At 53.8% G+C, this 17,519-nt stretch overlaps 1 pseudogene; it reads right to left on the reverse strand.

The window, feature by feature from the left end:
- Positions 1-1,688: 1,688 nt before the first annotated feature.
- LOC124974764 (probable RNA-binding protein 19) overlaps positions 1,689-17,519 on the reverse strand; it is a 28,094-nt pseudogene continuing 12,263 nt past the window's right edge.

A 17,519-nucleotide genomic window follows, 5' to 3' on the forward strand; every position in this document is an offset into this window, starting at 1 on the left:
AGAGGCCGAGGTCACAGAGGGCTTTCTCAAACAGGCCGGCCTCACAGAGACCTTGCACACAAAGGTCAATTACACAGAGGCTGAACTCACCGAGACCTTGAGATGGTCACAGAAGTCTTGCTCACAGAGCCCGAGCTCACAGAGGCCATTCTCACAGTGGCCTAGCTCACAGAGACCTAGCACACAGGCAGCTTGCTCACATAGGCAGGGCTCACAGAGGCCGAGCTCACAGGGGCTGTGCTCACAAATGATGAACTCACAGAGACCCTTCTCACACAGACCATGCTTAGAGAAGCAGTTCTCACAGAGGCTGTGCTAACAAAGACCGTTCTCACAGATGGCTTCCTCAAAGAGGGCTTGGTTACAGAGTCCATGCTCATAGAGGCCTTGCTGATAGATGCTCTGTAAACAGAGTCCTTGCTCAGAGACCTTGCTCACAGAGGCCATTGTCACAGAGGCAGTAATCACAGAGGCCTTTCTCACACAGAACTTGGTCACAGAGTCCATGCTCACAGTGACCATTCTCACAGAGTCCTAGCTCACAGAGACCAGGCTCATAGGCTCATACATGCCTTGCTCACAGATGCTGTGCTCATAGATGCCATTCTGACAGAGACCATGCACACAGAGGCCTTGCTCACAGAGGCTGTGCTTGCAGAGAAATTTTTCACAGACACCTTGCTCAAAGAGGCCACACTCACAGAGGGCTTGCACTAACAGTCCTTGCTCACAGAGGCCATACGCATAGAGGCTGTTCTCATAGAAGCTGAGCTAACAAAGGCCTTGCTCATAAAGGTCAATCTCGCAGAGACTGTGCTCACAGAGGCCTTTGTCACGGACAACCTGCTCACAGAGGCCTTGTTCACAGAGGCCTTTCTCACAGTAGCTGTGTTCAAAGAGTCCTAGCTCACAGAGGACTTGCTCACGTAGGCAGTGCTCACAGAGGCTGAGCTCAAAGAGATCATTTTCACAGAGGCTGAACTTACAGAGTCTGGGCACACACAGGCCTTGGTCACTGATTCAGAGCTCACAGAAGCCTTGCTCACACAGGCCCTGCTCACAGAGTCCGTGCTCATAGAGGCCATTCTCACAGAAGCCTAGCTCACAGAGTGCTTGCTCACATAGGTTGTTCTCACAGAGGCTGAGCTCAAAGAGACTGTACTCACAGAGGACCAGCTCACAGAGTCTGACCTCACAGAGGCTGTGTTCCCAGTGGCTGAGCTCACAGAGGGCTTTCTCACACAGGCCGTGCTCACAGAGTACGAACTGACAGAGGCTGTGCTCATACAGGCCATTCTCTGAGGCTGTTAGTATGGCCTCTGTGTGCACAGCCACTGTGAGGACGGACTTTGTGAGCTAGGCCTCTGTGAGCTCACTCTGAGAACGGCCTCTATGAGCACTCTGTGAGCTCACTCACAGAGGCCGAGCTCTCAAAGGCCGTCCTTACAGTGGCTGAGCTCACAGAGGCCGTGCTAACAGAGGCCATGCTCACAGAGGTCTTGCTCACAGAAGCCTTGCTCATAGAGGTTGTGCTCCCCGAGTCATTTCTCATAGAGTCCTTGCTCACAGTGGCAGAGCTCACAAATGCCTTGCTCACAGGGCCCTGCTCACAGAGGTCATTCTCACAGAGGTCTTGCTCACAAAGGCGGTGCTCATAGAGGCCGTTCTCAGAGTGAGCTCACAGAGGCCTAGCTCACAAAGTCCGTCCTCACAGTGGCTGTGCGCACAGAGGCCATACTAACAGAAGCCGTGGTGACAGAGACCTTGCTCATAGAGGCCATTCTCATAGAGGCCGAGCTCACAGAGGCCTTGATCACAAAGGCCATTCTCACAGAGGACAAGCTCACAGAGGCCAACTTCACAGTGGCTGAGCTCACAGAGGTGTAGCTTATAGAGGCCTTGCTCACAGAGGCCGTTATCACAGATTCCAAGCTCACAGAGTACAAGCTAACAGAAGCCGAGCTCACAGAGGCCTTGCTCACAGAGGGTGTTCTCACAGAGGCTGAGCTCACATAAGCCTTGCTCACAAAGGCCATGCTCACAGGGGACGAGCTCACAGAGGCCTTGCTCACAGAGGCCATTCTCACAGAGGCTTAGCTCACATAAGCCATGCTCACACAGTCCGAGCTCACAGGGGCCATTCTCACAGAGGCTGAGCTCACAGAGGCCGAGCTCACAAAGGCCATTCTCACAGAGGACAAGCTCACAGAGGCCAACCTCACAGTGGCTGAGCTCACAGAGGCATAGCTCACAGAGGCCTTGCTCACAGAGGCTATTCTCACAGAGGCTGAGCTCACATAAGCCATGCTCACACAGTTCAAACTCACAGAGGCCATTCTCACAGAGGCCTTTACCTAAAGCAGTTGTCCCTGGGCGTGAGGCTGGTGTCTGAGTGAAATACCCCAAAAGTCTCTCCAACCTCCCAGAAAGCACAGCCAGGTGACTGTGCATAAGCAATCCTCAGTGGCCACAGGCACACACGTGTACACAGCTGGGTCTGAGCAGTGTGAGGTCTGTGCAAAGGAGTTGAACTGAACCTTGACCTAAGTGGAAGAGGAAGATGCCCACAGGGTCAGAGGAGCTACATCTGACCTGACAGCGCATAGTGCCAGTGACACAGTGGGAGTTCCAGTGTCTAACCAAAGACCAGGAAGTGCTCTTCCCTCTTCCATGCCCTGGCAGGGCCTGGCACATGGGCCTCAGTGAGGAAGATGTGGTCACTGCCAGTGAGGTCGGCTCCCCGGGGGTGGTACAGAACCCCTGGCCATGTGCTCCCTGCAGCTATGGCTCCCTTCTTTTGCTAAGGGTCCCATTTATACCTGGACTTAGGGCTCAGCCAGAAGGCTATGTCCTCCATCTGCACAGGAGGTTCAATCTACATTCAAATACTCTCCAGCCCTTCCCACCACATGTGCTGCTCATCCCTGGTACAAGCTGCTGTTCTCTGGCCCCTGAGGGTTTCTTGCCTACCTTCCTCCCATCTCATCTCCACACAGGGACTAGAAACTGTCCTGAAGCACAAATGAGACACTTCACCATGTGCTCCTAGCTCTCCGACAGTCTCACCCAGCCTTCAGACTGATATCCAGTCTCTTAAGTGACCTGCAAATCTGGTCCTAAACACCTCCACCTCCTCTGATATCCACCACACACTGCTCTGTCAGCTGCCCTCAGGGGCTTATACCTCCAACTCCCTTGAGTCCCTGACACAGGTCCTGTGCACATGCCGTCCCCTCCTCCTGGATGGCTTTCCCTCCAGGTCTCTGTGCAGGTCACTTCTTGTGGGCAGGTGTCAGCTCAGCCTTCTGCACCTAAGGGGCTCCCCTTTGCCCAGTCGACCTAAGACAGCCCCACTTCTGAAGTCATGTGACTGAGCATTTGGCATGATCTTGTCTTCTATGAATTCATGGCTCCACTTCCCATCTCCCCACCAGAAAGAGGATGGGTCTCCCCAGTCCGACCACAGTGCTGTCACAAACTAGGCCCACGACACAAGTGTGTGGGTGGAATAAATGAATGAAAGTATCCATGGAGGACTGAGAGGGCTCTTCATTGCTTGGGCATTGTCCCCTGGAAAACTGGTGAAAGGACAGGGCCAGCAGGATGGAAGATCAGGGTTGCCCCCAGTTTCAGAGGTGATGGACCCACAGCATGGACCCTGGCTCACAGTCCACTTACCTGCAGCTCTTTGAGGGCTTTCTGGGCTTGCTCTAGCTTCCGGTACTCGACGAATCCAAACCCCGTGGAAATCAACGCTCCTGGAACAGGGGGCCCACCGCAAGAGAGAGCACGGAGTGAGCCAGGGCTCAGCTTTGGATCCTTTCCAGTTCCCTTTCCAGCCCCCACATGGCCTCAGCAACGGGCTTGCCATTTATGACTAGTTGACCCAGTGAATCCGCTGCCAAGGTTCACTGACTATTAATTAACAGATGACTGATGTGATAATTCACTTCCTAATGGGATCCCACCTTCGTGAGGGAGGGGCAAGTAACTCAGGGCTGACCACTGTCCTCTAGCAGGAGCCTCTACCTGGATGGTCCTGCCTCCATGTGGTGTCTTGAATACCCAGGGCTGCCTCCTGGGGGCATTTTTAACCCTCAGATCTGGCTCCTGGATTTTGGGTCTAAAGTTCTGACAGGGTGTTGAAGGTGCCCTGAATCTGCCTGGTTCCCCACTCCAAGGCAACAGGAGGCCAGAGGGCAAGAGCAACAGCAGCCTCTCCAGGGGCGCTTCTTCCTGACAGTGTGTGTCAGGCATAGAGGGGTAACAATGGGGAGTCCAACGGGGCACCCAAAAGCACAAGGTCTCTAACTGCACCTCTGCCTCCCCTGCAGAGCCCTGCACCTGTGTTTCTATACAGAGGCTGAGGGTTCCAGGGCTAGGCATGCTAGGGAACCTTGTGAACAGCCCAAGCATGGCGCAGAACTGCAGGGGGCAGGCAGTCCTCTCCCATGGTGACTTTCAGTTTGCTCTCTGAGAAGAGAGCTTTCATTTGGGGGCAGAAGGCTGAGGGTGGTGAGCTGGTAGCATTTGCACCTGAGTGTCAAACATACTCCTGAGAAAGAGGAGCTCACCCAGCCTCCAATATGGCAGGGCCACACTGCCTGGGAGGCCGGTCTCTGCCAAGAGCAGAACCTGCTACTGGCCTCCGTGCCGGTGGGATCAGCCCACAGGAAATGCTGACCTGGGACTGAGGGAGAGGGGCACATGCTGGTGCCAAGAACCCAGCTCTGCTGGCCCCCCATGTGCTAGTTCTGCATAAGCTCTGCCCACCATCTCTCCTTATGCCCCTCAAGGGTTAGCAGTATTACCTTCTGCTGCACAGCTGCCTGCGCCAAACTGTCCTTCATGCCAGCCCCAGCTTAGTGTGGCCTTATCCTGCTGCACCTAGCTGACCAGATACTACCTAGCTCTCCCCAACACCTGGCTGGATGACAGGCTCCCAAAAAGACAGTGGATACCCCAAGAGCTGCTTCCAACACCAACGACGGGTGGCAAGGTGCTACTGAGTGCTCGCAGGGGTGAGGGCAGGTTCCCACAGGGGCAGTGTCCCTGTGGTCTGGTTTATCTGCTGCCATGGCAGCCTGAGCAGACAGAGGCAAGGGAACTCTAACTTCATGCACAGAAGTGTCTGCTTAAAACCCTTGGTGGTTCCCCACCAGGCTGCAGTACAAACCCCTGTAGGGCATAAAAGTCACTTCCTAAGCTGGAAATTGCCTCCCTTTCCAGGGCACCTCCTGCCTTGGCCTCTGACACCAGGCTGCTCAGCCTCCCTGCCTCTACTCCCATTCTGACTTGAGAACCTGCCACAGCCCTCCTGGTCCTGTGCTGAAGCCACCAGCTAACATGTCCCCCAGCTATCGCAGGTGCCTGGGAACAGGGACCACATCTCTGGCGCTCACTGCCTGGTGGTCCAGACCAGTTAGGGAGTGAATAAGCAGTGGTCACTCTTGACTTGTGCTGCACTCCACCATGTTCGCTAATCAAAGGGCTGCTGCACGGGTTACATGGCTCTGATAAAGGACAAAGGACATGTCCTTGCTCATGTTCTGCAGGGAATCAAGGCATGAATGAGTGGAGGCCAGGTGCATCAGAACAAGACCTAGGGCTGAAGGGAGAGGCCAGGTTATCTCTGCCTGCCCACTACCTAATGGTCAGGGAGGTAAAGATTAATGACATGATGGAATGATCTAGAAGTTCTATGTATGGGTCATTTCCCTTGGAACTGAAGTGGGAAAGCTTACAATCAGTCCTTCTTGCTGTGTCTGGAAGGAGTGGGGAGGAGGGAGCCCCTGGGTGCTGATGGTACCCTGCCCGCCCACTAGGTACACAGCTCCAGGACCACATGACAGCCTGCAAGGCTCTGGATAGCCCAGGACGTGTGGGCCTCTTTGACTGCACAGAAGGAGTCTCCAGGAGAGAGAAGGGGCTGTTTCAGACAAGTCTGGCCACAGGTACCAGCCTGCAGGTACCATTTCTTCTGGAACCACTTCCTTACAGCCAAGATTTCCATGGGTTACCTGCTTTGCTCTTCTTGGAGATGGAGCAGCGCCTCACAACACCCACTTTGGAAAACACCTGGAGAAGAGAGGATCATGCAGCCCCCGACTTCTGGGAGCATCTACCACCTGCGTGGGAGCCTCTCCAGTCAAGATGGGTCCACGCGCAGGCACAAAGCAAGAGGCATGCAGAGCTGACCGCAGGAGACTGCTCACTGTGCATGGGCCTGTACCAGGCCCCATACCATCCACCCACCTAGTGACCCAGACACACCCCCAGATGGGCAGCCAAGGGCCAGGGAGCTGGCAGTTGGGGTCACAAAGCTGGACATGCTGGACCTGGGCCTGGGCTGCTGAGCCACTGTGCAGCCTGCCAAGCTGTCCTCCCAAGTCTGCCTATGGAGATCCTGGGTCATTCGGAGGTGGTGAGCGATGGCCTGTTCCAAATAACCTGGTCAGTCTTCCAGGCCTCTCGAAACAGCAGCTGGGCTGCTTTCTTCCTCCACTTACAGAGGGAAGAACTAAGCCTTGGAACAGCTGAGAGGTCTGCTGCAGACCCCAGAAGCTGGTGTCAGTTCAGGGGCATGGAATCTACTGAACCCAGGCCTGACCACTTCACTGCCCTCTGTGCTTAAAGTCAAAATAATTCTAAAAATCTGTAAGTCACACTCTAGGTTTCCCCTGCCTTCTCCTGTCTCCCTTTAGAGCCCAGCTAAGGCACATTCCATGTGGCTCTGGCTCTGGCCCTGTCTTCAGTACAAAGACAGGCAGGTACTCAGTACTGTCCACCAAGTGAGCGATGGGCAGCAGGAGGAGCGGAGACCCTCACACACACGAGCGGCAGACTCTTGCTTCAGATGTGGAACCCTCTACCTGGAGGAACTCCCTCGTCCTAGTCAAACCTTCAAAACAACCCAATGGAAAAGTTCCACTCGTGCCTCTATGACAGCCAGAGAAACTGAGGCACAGAAATGCTGCAGGGCTTGCCCATTAGCAAGGACTGAGGCCAGGATCCAGGCCTGGGAGGACTGTCCCCTGATCATGGCTCATTCAGGTGCTGGGACGGGGTCCTGTGATCTGGGTGTGCTTCCCCACAGTGCTCTAATGGGCTGTGTGAGCTCAGTACAGTGAGGCAACCTCTCTGAAGCTCCATCTCCCAGCTGAACTAGATGGTCCTGGCTGAACCTTCCAGCTCCAGGGCCTTCAATTCTGAGGACACCCTTGAGCTGTCGTTTGTGCAACTCCAGGAAATGCTGATCCAATAGTGATGTCCCACAGCACGCCAGGAGTGACAAGGACAACACAGGACCAGAGCTGGCCTGACAGGTTCAGAGCCACCTGCCTTTGAGACACTGCTAGGGTGCGCCTATAAAACTGAGTCACGTGGGTATCAGTGCTTCACCAGGTGCTCTGGGGCCCCTGGCCATGCTGCCTGCTTGGGTCTGGGCCCCTCCACTGCTGTGGCTGTCCTCCTACCTAGGGACAGTCACCGCACAGAGGTGGGTTCAATGGACACTGCCTCTTCTCTTGAACCCTGCATAGAATTTTAGAGCTCAGGGGACCTTTTGAAAGGAAGGGGAATCAGAGATTTCCATCCTGTAACAATCTCCCTTCCAGGACAAGTTCAGGGCTGTGAGCTGTGTCACTCATCCATTAAGGAGGAAATCTGGTGAGTGTCTGTTCTGTGCTGCGCTTGATTCAGCAAAAGCAGTACCTCTGCTGGGGAGTCCCATTTGGGGAAGCAGAGAGCTCACAGACACCATCCTCTGAGCAGGAGGGGCCCCTCATCCATCCTGACCCTGCACCCCATGGACTGCCGTGCTCACTGGGCATCTGCCTATCCCCTGCCTGGAGCTCCCTACCCTGCCCCTCCTGCTCTCCTCCCACAGGTGCAGACTCACCCCATCCATATGTGCCAGGTGGGGACACCCTCACTCATGAGTCTCCTGCAGGCTCCATCAGGCCACGCACAGCATTGACTTCTGAGCTGCTCACCACAGAAGCAGTTGGGGAACTGTTTTCAAGTGTGCTTGGAACATGGACCACCCCCACCCGACAGCAGGGGAGGTGTGCAGCAGGGCAGGCTGTCCACCACCTGAGCCGGGCTGGACCCAGAGCAGATGCACTGCCCGCACCACAGCCTGGAGCATCCCCCATTCCTGGTGGATACTCACTTCCCTCAGTGTCTCCTCTGTGGTGCTGAAGTTGAGATTTTTAATAAACAGAGTGCATCCTGGAAGGCTCTCATCTTCCTCCTCCTCCTCCTCCTCCTCCTCTTCTGCCCTTGGCTGTGGATGCCTCTGCTCCCCCCCCTGCTGGCTTCCCACCACCTGGGGTCTCACCATCAGCTACGAACCCATCAAAAACAAACCACCCTATTAAGTAACATCTACCCACCAAAGCCAGGGCCTAAAGCACGGAACGCTGTACCAAGGGGCTCTGCCTCCGTGATACGGTCAGGAGGGACTGCAGGTGTCAGCAGCGAGAGAGCCAGGGAGAGAGACAAAGTCCCACCGTCTGTCCCTGTTGTATTTTTTTTTTTGTACTGGGGATTGAACCCAGGGGCACTTACCCACTAAGCCACATCCCCAGCCCTATTTTATTTTTTATTTAGATACCACGTCTTGCTGAGTTGCTTAGCATCTCCCTTTTTCTGAGGCTGGCTTTGAACTCAAGATCATCCTGCCTCAGCCTCCTGAGCTGCTGGGATTCCAGACATTTGCCACCGCACCCAGATCCTCCTCTGTTTTAAAGAGAATATGACAGAAATCCAAACCTACAAGCCCCAGATAGGACTAGGCCACACTCATTTTAACTTCAAAATAAATTATGGAAACTGTGTTCTTGAACCATGAACCTAAGCAAATTATTTTTACTTAAAAAACATCACTTAGTAAACTTTCAAACTGAAATGCATCTTAGAGTTTTGTAAAAATTACAGAATGGGAAAACTTAGAGCATTCTAAAACCCCTTGAATATGAATTTCAAATACCCCTTGAACATGCACGTGTGTCAAAGTGGTTTTGTCTATACACGAGGAAGTCATAGTATTTTGTAATAGTGGAAACTGGGATAAACCACCACAGAGTTACAGACAGAGAAGCAAGGCCACCGAAGGCTTGGATGGTAGGTGACCACTGAAATGCTGTGCTGAGGAACGCTGAAGGGCACTGACAGACCTGGGGAGCTGAAGGTGAAGACGAGGAGGGTGGTGTGCAGTTCCATAGGTTTGTTTGGTCGGGAAATCACACATGCACACACAGCCATGAGAACAGTGAGCAGGGACCTTGGCTGCTTCTGCAGCAGCAGACCCAGGTGGCTGCACCAGTACCTGTCACCACCGCCCCTGCACCTCGCCCCCTCTGAAGGAACAGGTTCCAGGGAGAGGGAGGGTGAATGTGGCCTTGCCAATTAGTGGTGGTGCCCACGGGCACACTGGGCAGAAGGGACAGGCCACCGGCCGTTGGCCAGGGCCTAGTGTGGGTGTCTGCCCCAGTGAAGTTGGCAGACACCTCAGTCTCAGGACAGTTGGAGAAACCCTACTTTAGGGAAACACACTCAGTTTGGCTCAATCTCCCCAGTTTTACCAAGTCCCAAGAGCCGGGCCAGGGGACAAGCCCTTTCTCCAGGAAAGGCTCAACAGCTATCCCACAGCCCCAGGGGGACAGCCCCAAGGAGGGGATTCCTCACCCCAACCCACCTTGGTGCTGAGCAGGTGGCAACCCTGACCCAGACTCCAGCCCAGAACCCCAGGCTGGCAGAAGCTCCTGAGGTCCCGAAGTCGAAGAAGAGCCCATGGACGTCTCCCCAGCACACTTCCCTCCAACAGCTCCCACCTGTTCAGGGCCTAAGGGGGCTTCTGGGTCCTCAGACCTGTCCTGCACTGTCATGCTGAGCTCCAGGGCCCTGTTCCCTGCCTCTTGCTTGTGGCCTGAAGCTTTCCAGTCCTGATTAGTTGTCAACCACTCAGCCGCTGAACAAGACATTCAAGTCTCACAGAAACAGCTAGTGTCCGAGCTGGATCTCTGCCAGGGCCCAAAGGACACCTCCAGTCCCCAGCTTCCTGGGCCCCAGGCTGCAAGGAGGAAACCTCCTTGCAGGCCCCTCCCCACCCAAGAAGCAACCAACAGACACAGCAAGGGACTCCAGGTGTTGTCATTGATACTCAGAAGACCACTTTCTAAGGAGAGAGGAGGAAACAGCCTGCTAAGTACACAGTAGCTCAAACTCCAGGTCCTGGGGGAGAACTTTAATCAAAGTAAAGTCAAGACCATCAACGGGAAGACCCTCTGGGTCTTCTGATCATCCTGCATCTCAGAATTTGAAGGCCAACGAAAGAATGGGCAGATGATCTCCTGCCATGTTCCAGGACCTCAGCTGGGTGCCTTGGCTACCTGGTCTTATGCACAACCACAGAGATCACATCACAAACACAAACGGGTGGTCTTGGGAACATTCTGGCATCCCAACACTAGATGCCAAGTGGTTTCAGGAAGGCAAGACAGGTTACCAGAAGACTGACCGAAATTTATAGAGGAGAGAGGCGTGGAGACGATGGTGCCCCAGAAAGTTCATGGCCAGTGCAAGGGATAGCCTCTCCTCAGCAATAGCCAGCTTCTGCCCCCTGGGGAGGCCAACTCGGTATGGCCAGAAGTTCAGAGTTTTGAAAAGAAGCAGAAAACCCAACTTTTCACAGGAAAACCCAGTTTTTCAATCTTGGCAACCTAACTCAACAGCACTAGACTTTTTGCCAGGCAGGAACTGGTTAACCAGCCAGCAAGCACACACACCTCCTTCTTGCTCAGAGACCTCTGGCAAAGACTGATCACCTTCCCCGCTCTGTCCCAGGGGCATGCCAGGGTTCCAGGAGTGAGAGTCTCCCAGGGACACCCTGGGAAGCCCAGGGCCCTCAGCAAGGTGGAGTCAACTCCACCCAACCCTGCCCCAGGGGCCTGGTCAGATGGTCGCAGGCACCACCTGGGGTGTGGCATTTGGGTTTAGTGAGAGCTGAGCTGAGCTGAGCAGGCTGGGTCAGTGGGCACCTCAGGGAACTGTGCTCAGGAACGGTCCCTCCCTGGGCAGGTCAGCCACTTTCAGCCCCACCCAGGAAGCTGCACTGGGAAAAGCAACTGCCTGTAGATGAAAGCCATGTTCCTTGTGTTCAATCTTTCCCCAACTGCACAGGCCATCTAGTTCCAGAGATGTCCACACCCTAACCCTTCATGCCCGTGACAACATTCCTGTCCCTGGAGTGCCCAGATGCTGAAATGCTACAAGAGGGCATGGCAGTCTTTAGAGATCTGATGACCACGGGGGCCTGGAGAGGAGGGGCCTAGAGACAGCGGTCAGGAGGGGCAGAGCCATGGGACAGGCACACAGGAACACAAGGCTGTGGGCCTGTACCAGTGGGCTCTGCTGTGTACCACCTATGCAGCCTGGGACAGTGACAGAGACACCCTGCCTCCACATCCCTCCTGCAGCCCAGAGTAAAACCACATGGACACACATAGACATAGATATACTCTCCTGCCCTGTGTTGAGCTGTTAAGAAAAACAAGCATCCACTACTCATCCACAGGCCTGGTTACTATCACCTGCCATTGAACAACACCCTGCCAGTGGCACCTCAGTGTCTACTTCCAGTTTGCAGGCTGTAAACCCAGAGGAGATTTGGGACCAAAAAGGCCCAAAGTTGGGACAGAGATGGGAGTGGGATGGTAGTGGTTTAAGGAGCTGAGGGACACCAGGAGCCTAGTGGTGGCAGAGACAAGGACAGGTCCTCCCCAGAGCCCTCGGATGTACTGGCCACACCCTGGACTTGGACACCTGCCTTCCAGCTCTGCCACAGATGACTTTCTGTTGGTTTAAGCCAATGTACCATGGCTATAGATATTCTTAAACAGCCCTGCATAGAGAACTGACTTTCAGTTTATCACAGGTACAGGACAGCAGAGAAGCAGACAGTGAAGGCTCAAGTAAAGGCAGGAAAGGAAGCCAGGGAAAGTGGGGGGGGGGCACTTTCTGCAACTGTGCTGCATAAGGGCAGAGCTCAGGTTGAGGGCCCTCCCACATGCCAGCTCCCTCTCCCCTGGGGCAGCCCTACCTTGGAGTAGGCCAGGTGTCAGAAGGCCCTGTGCACCTCCAGGGGTTCCAGGAACTCCAAGATGGCAGTGATGCCACCTTGGGCAGCAGCACTCGGCCCAGGCTCCCGAAGAACCCAAAGGTCTCCCACTACTCAGCTGCCAGGGTGCCTGCGGGGAGGTTCTTGGCCATAATCATGGTCTTGCTTCACTCTGCTGCAGCCTGTGGAGCGGAGAGGACTCGTGAGGGATGGAAGCAGGGGTCCAGTCTGACATCAGCACTGTCTGGGGCCCCAGGGGCCAGGCGCCTGGGAAGCAGACCCAGGAGGCGCCACCCTCTCCAGCAGGCCACCTGCTGGCTCCACAGATGGGCAGCTCTGCTGAGGGGTCAGCCCCAGGCCCCCACAGAGTCGTACAGACCCTGACAGTGAATGACCAGCCTGCTGGACCTCCCAGGTGCCCCAGCCGCTGTTCCACTGACCAGCCTGGCATCTCAGTGTGGAACTGCAGGCCACCTGCCACTGCAGGCATGGAGGAAGAAGCGCCAGGTACAGCCTGTCCCTGCGAGGGGCAGTGGAGGAGAGAGCCCTCAGGTTTTGGTTCCAGTCACCACAGGGCCTGTCGACACACCCCCAGCCTTCCTGGAGCCCCATCCCCAGCTCTACAGCAGCCATCAGTTGGGGTCATCAGAGCCCATGGGGAGGGCAGTGGGGACCCAACTGGCTGAAGGAGTCCAGGCTGACCCAGTTGTGGAGAAGGAAGTGCCGTACCTCTTGCAACAGCTGGGTCTCCGCAAGGGCCACACAGACAGCCACACTGCCCTTAGTCTCCTGAGGGAGGGGAAAAGGAGGTCCAGAGCCATCAGGTGAACCCGATCTGCTCTCTTCAGGCAGCAGCTAAGCAGACCCAGTGGAAGTGGGTTCAGTGGTGCCCCTCACCCAGCCACACCCACCTGACCCCCTCTGGCGCCCTCTCCAGCCACGTGTCCCCACACCCACTCAGGCTCTTCCCTTCTCCACAGTGGGCAAGTCTGTGGGTCATCTTGCAACCCCTGGGGGCTTGTGCAGGGCTAACCCTGACCCTGACCCCTCACTCCAAGCACTCCAAGCACCTCCCCAACTAACCCAGGCTCTTCTCTCTCCACCTGTCTCCACTAGGAGGTTCAAGAAGGCACCAGAAGGCTCTAGAAAGCAGGACCCTGTCCCAGCACTGCGAAGCCCTGGTGCTTGGGGCACTCATGACACTAGAACCACTGCAGCTGTCCCGTCCCTCCCTCCAATTCAGGCCAAGTTGCACTGCCCAGCATGGCAGCCATGAGCCATTGGGCACCTGAGGCATGGTTCGTTCAAACTTACGTCCTGCTACACATGGAACTCAGTGGCCTGGGTGGGAATGAGGGAGGAGAAACACTGTGTGACTACACTGGGCACAGTGAAGTGACAATCCCTCAGATGTGTTAGCCGAAGATGGCGTCTATTAGTGTTAATTTTCCTGTTTGTTTTAAAAACATGGCCACCAGGCCATTCAGTTATACACAAGCTTGCTGTCCACCTCCGCAGACAGGCTGGCCTCGAGTGTCCTGAGAAAGGGTAGAGACCATGGAGAAAGCAGCCAATGGGCAGATTTAAGGGACATCCCTTGCCACATGGCTGAAACGTGCTCCTGGTTTTGCTCAGAAAGAACTCCAAAGGGGTCCAGCCCTGGATAGAATCGCCAAGAGGGTCTGCGGACACGAAGCTCACAAGTCACGGGCCACTCATGTGGTCAACACTTGGCTCTTGGTGGCACTGTACTTCTGTGTGATGGCATTGGCCATGGCATTGGGCCCCATTAACAGCTATAGGGGACACACCCTATAATGGCGACTGCACCCTCATGGCGACCCCTTCCTCATACGTGGCACTGCCTGACTCACCAACAGTTTACTCGGACTTGCTTGTACTGCCGCCCTCCCCTGGAACCTGGAAAGTATGTTCTTACCCAGCAACCAGTTATGTGTAACTCCCTGGTAGGCCTGCTTATCTCCACCCCCTACTGTCAGGGATTGGTTAGTAGCAGTTCCACGAACGTGATCAGCTCGTGCTTGCCATATAGTCCTATGGGACTCTCCCCTGTGCGAATCCCTCATGCCTTGCTAACTTTTAAGCTAATTGGCTCCCACCTAGCCCCCACCCTACATAAAAGCTGTGTAACTTCCTCAATAAATGAGTTCCTGCTTTTCCACGTGCGCTGACAGACCTCCCGGCTCTGGTGTGATTCTTTAGCCACTGACACTCATCATCCTGCTCGGCTCCGTATTCTCCTTTGGGCGGGCCCTAAAGAGATACATTGGATCTTGTTGCTCAACAGGGAGCAACAACTGGTGCCCCATGTGAGGAAACGAAGCCGCCAACAGGCCAATCGGACTGCGGGTGAGTATATTCCCATAAAATATGGGACAATCCAATTCCAAGCAAGATCCCTCCTTTGACTCCCTTCGGGTTCTCCTCAGAAGCAGAGGATTAGAGCTCTCGGATAGCCAGGCATTCCAAACTTGGAAAGCCCTTATTAAAACAGCCCCCTGGCTGCCAGAGGCCAACCTGTTTGGGAAACCTGGGACAGAATTGAACTACTCTGTAAGGCTCAGGTCAATAAAGGAGGTATCTCCCCTCTCTGGAGATATCTATCGCAGCTCTTAAAAGCTGTTTCCCACCACGTCCCTCCTGCAACTCAAGTAAACATGGGGGTCTCCTCAGAGATACCCACCTCCCAGAGAATCATTTGGAGACCCCTCCTCATAAGGGACAAAAGGAACTATCCCAAGAGACTGAAACAGGCCCCCTCTTGACCCCTTTGACGCAGACCCATGGCCACCTAGGGAGGAAACACCCCTGCCCTTGGAGCGGCCATCTTCCGAATCCACTTCCTCTTCTAATCCTTTTTGGGCTCCTTCTGCCCCTCTCCCACCCTATCCAGAAACAAACCTAATATGAGCACAGGGTCACCCTCTGCCCCTGCCTCTGAAGCATGTCACCTTTTTCCAGTAAACATTAACCCAGGAGGTAATAGGCCTGCAGTTTGGTACCCATGGGAAGCACAAGATCTAAAGGAAGTAAAGAAGGCAGTTACAGAGGATGGTCCCAACTCCCCCTGGGCAGAAACAATCCTTCAAGGCCTAGCCCACCAGCACTGTACCACCCAAGATTGGAGGAACCTAACTAAGGCCGTCCTCCCAGGTTCAATGTATATTAAGTGGTGCACTTTTTTAGTGCCATGCGCAGGCAGAAAGAAATCAAGCCGCTAACCCACCTATTCCTATCAACTTTGGGATGCTCTCAGGATCTAGTGACCAATTCTCTACGGACGTACTGCAGGCAGCTATACCTGCTCCCTATCAGGAGCAAGTCCACACCTTGGGTTTAGCAGCTTGGAGGAAATTTGAAGAAGGTCCCTCAGAGCCCCAGGTCTCGGGATCACCCAGAAGGCTTCAGAAGATTTAGCTACATTCATAGACAGAGTAGGAAAAAGCTCACAAAGAAAGTTCCCCCCAGGCCCACTGAGAGATCAATTTGTAAAGATGTTAGTATGGGAGGGCATGACCACTGATCATATCCTGGCCTGTACTGGTTTAAAGCACAGATCTATGGGGCAGTGGATTTTTGCCACCAAGGACGTCAGCACCATGTCTCATCAGGCCCAAACCATGACCTCAATGTTAAGAGCCTCCCAGGAGAATAGCATGGCCACTATTTTCTGTGAGCTCCAGCAGGCATTCCCTGGGAATAAGAAAACCTGATTTAAGTGTGGTCAAGAGGGTCACTTTAGGAAGGAATGCCCTCAAAAAGATAAAGGAAATTCTCCTCTCCATAAAGACTCCCCCTCTCAGCCCCCACAGAACTCCTGCCCTAAATGTAAAAAGGGGTTCCACTGGGCCAAGGACTGCAGATCCAAAACAGATATTATGGGGAGGCCTTTAAACTCTCAACAGGGCGACCCCCAGCCCTGTTAAATAAAGAGGGACCCTTAATTAGAACCCACTGGACAGTCCCCTTAGTACCAGGGGTCCAGCCAAAAATGACTATTACTGTTGGGGGAAAGGACTTTAAATGTCTAATTGATACTGGGGCAGATAGGACAGTTCTAAGGAAGAGATCCCTACCCAGTGGAGACTTTTGCCCGGCCCTCCTCTATTAGGAGTTGGTGGGCTAACAGAGTCTTTTTAGACAGCTGACTCGCTCCCCTGGAAGGACCTGGATGGTAATGGGAGGTGAAGTCTGCCCCCTGGTGGCCTCAGAATTAACCACCATCCTCCTTGGGCAAGATATACTAAGGGAAGCAGAGGCCTATATTACTACCAACCATAAAGCCTTTTATGAGGATCTACTAGAAGAGGAAGAATATCAACAACAGTTTAAGGAGGGATGAGCCCGTCATCCTAACTACAGAGATGACCCTTCCTTGGAAGCAATAAGGAGAGGGGAACCCAGATTTTCTGTCCAGTCGCACCCCCAATCCTAAAGGCCACTGCTCACCTGGAGCCTCTGAAAATCAAATGGCTCCCAGACCCCCCTGTTTGGGTAGAGCAGTGGCCACTCCCTTAACATAAACTACAGTAACCACCTGCTTGTGCAACAGCAGTTAAAGGCAGGTCATCTTTTATAAACCATCAATCAGTCCATGGAACTCCCCAGTTTTTGTTATCCAAAAAGCTAATGGAAAGTGGCAACTCCTACATGACCTGAGGAGAATAAATGAAAGGATGTTACCCTTTGGAACCCCTCAAAGGGGTCTTCCTTGGATTCCAGCCATACCTAAACATTATCACCTCATAGTTATTGACATCAAGGACTGTTTCTTTTCTATTCCCTTAAGCCCCAAAGACTCTGAGAAGTTCGCCTTCTCTATTCCATCCCTTCATTTTCAAGGCCCTGATCAAAGGTTTGAGTGGACAGTCTTACCCCAAGGGATGACCAATAGTCCTCCCATGTACCAATATTTCATGTGCAGGATCCTTGCCCCCCTTAAGCAAAGGAATCATCTACTTTATGTCTATATGGATGATATTATCCTTGGGGCAACACAAAGTGACCGGTTAGATCAATTTTTTGAGTCTTGTCTGCAATTTCTTACTGAGCATGGATTCCAAATTGCACCCGAGAATGTTCAACGGCTCCCCCCATTTAGGATCTTAGGATCCATCCTGGAATTGGATGTGGTTTCTCCTGTTAGGCCCCAGTTCCAAATTCAGGAAAGTTATTCCTTACCCCAGCTACAGAAGCTTCTTGGGGAGATTAACTGGATGAGGCCCTGGATCTCCATTAGCACAGAGGAGCTCACCCCCCTGTTCGATCTACTCAGAGGACCAAACCTATCCACAACAATCATTTTGGAGCCCTTTCATATGAATGTTCTCCTTAAAGTTAAACAGGCCATTGACCTTTCCTGTTTGAGGAGATATAA

Source organism: Sciurus carolinensis, unplaced genomic scaffold, assembly GCF_902686445.1.
Source record: "Sciurus carolinensis unplaced genomic scaffold, mSciCar1.2, whole genome shotgun sequence".
In the NCBI taxonomy this organism is placed as follows: Eukaryota; Metazoa; Chordata; class Mammalia; order Rodentia; family Sciuridae; genus Sciurus; species Sciurus carolinensis.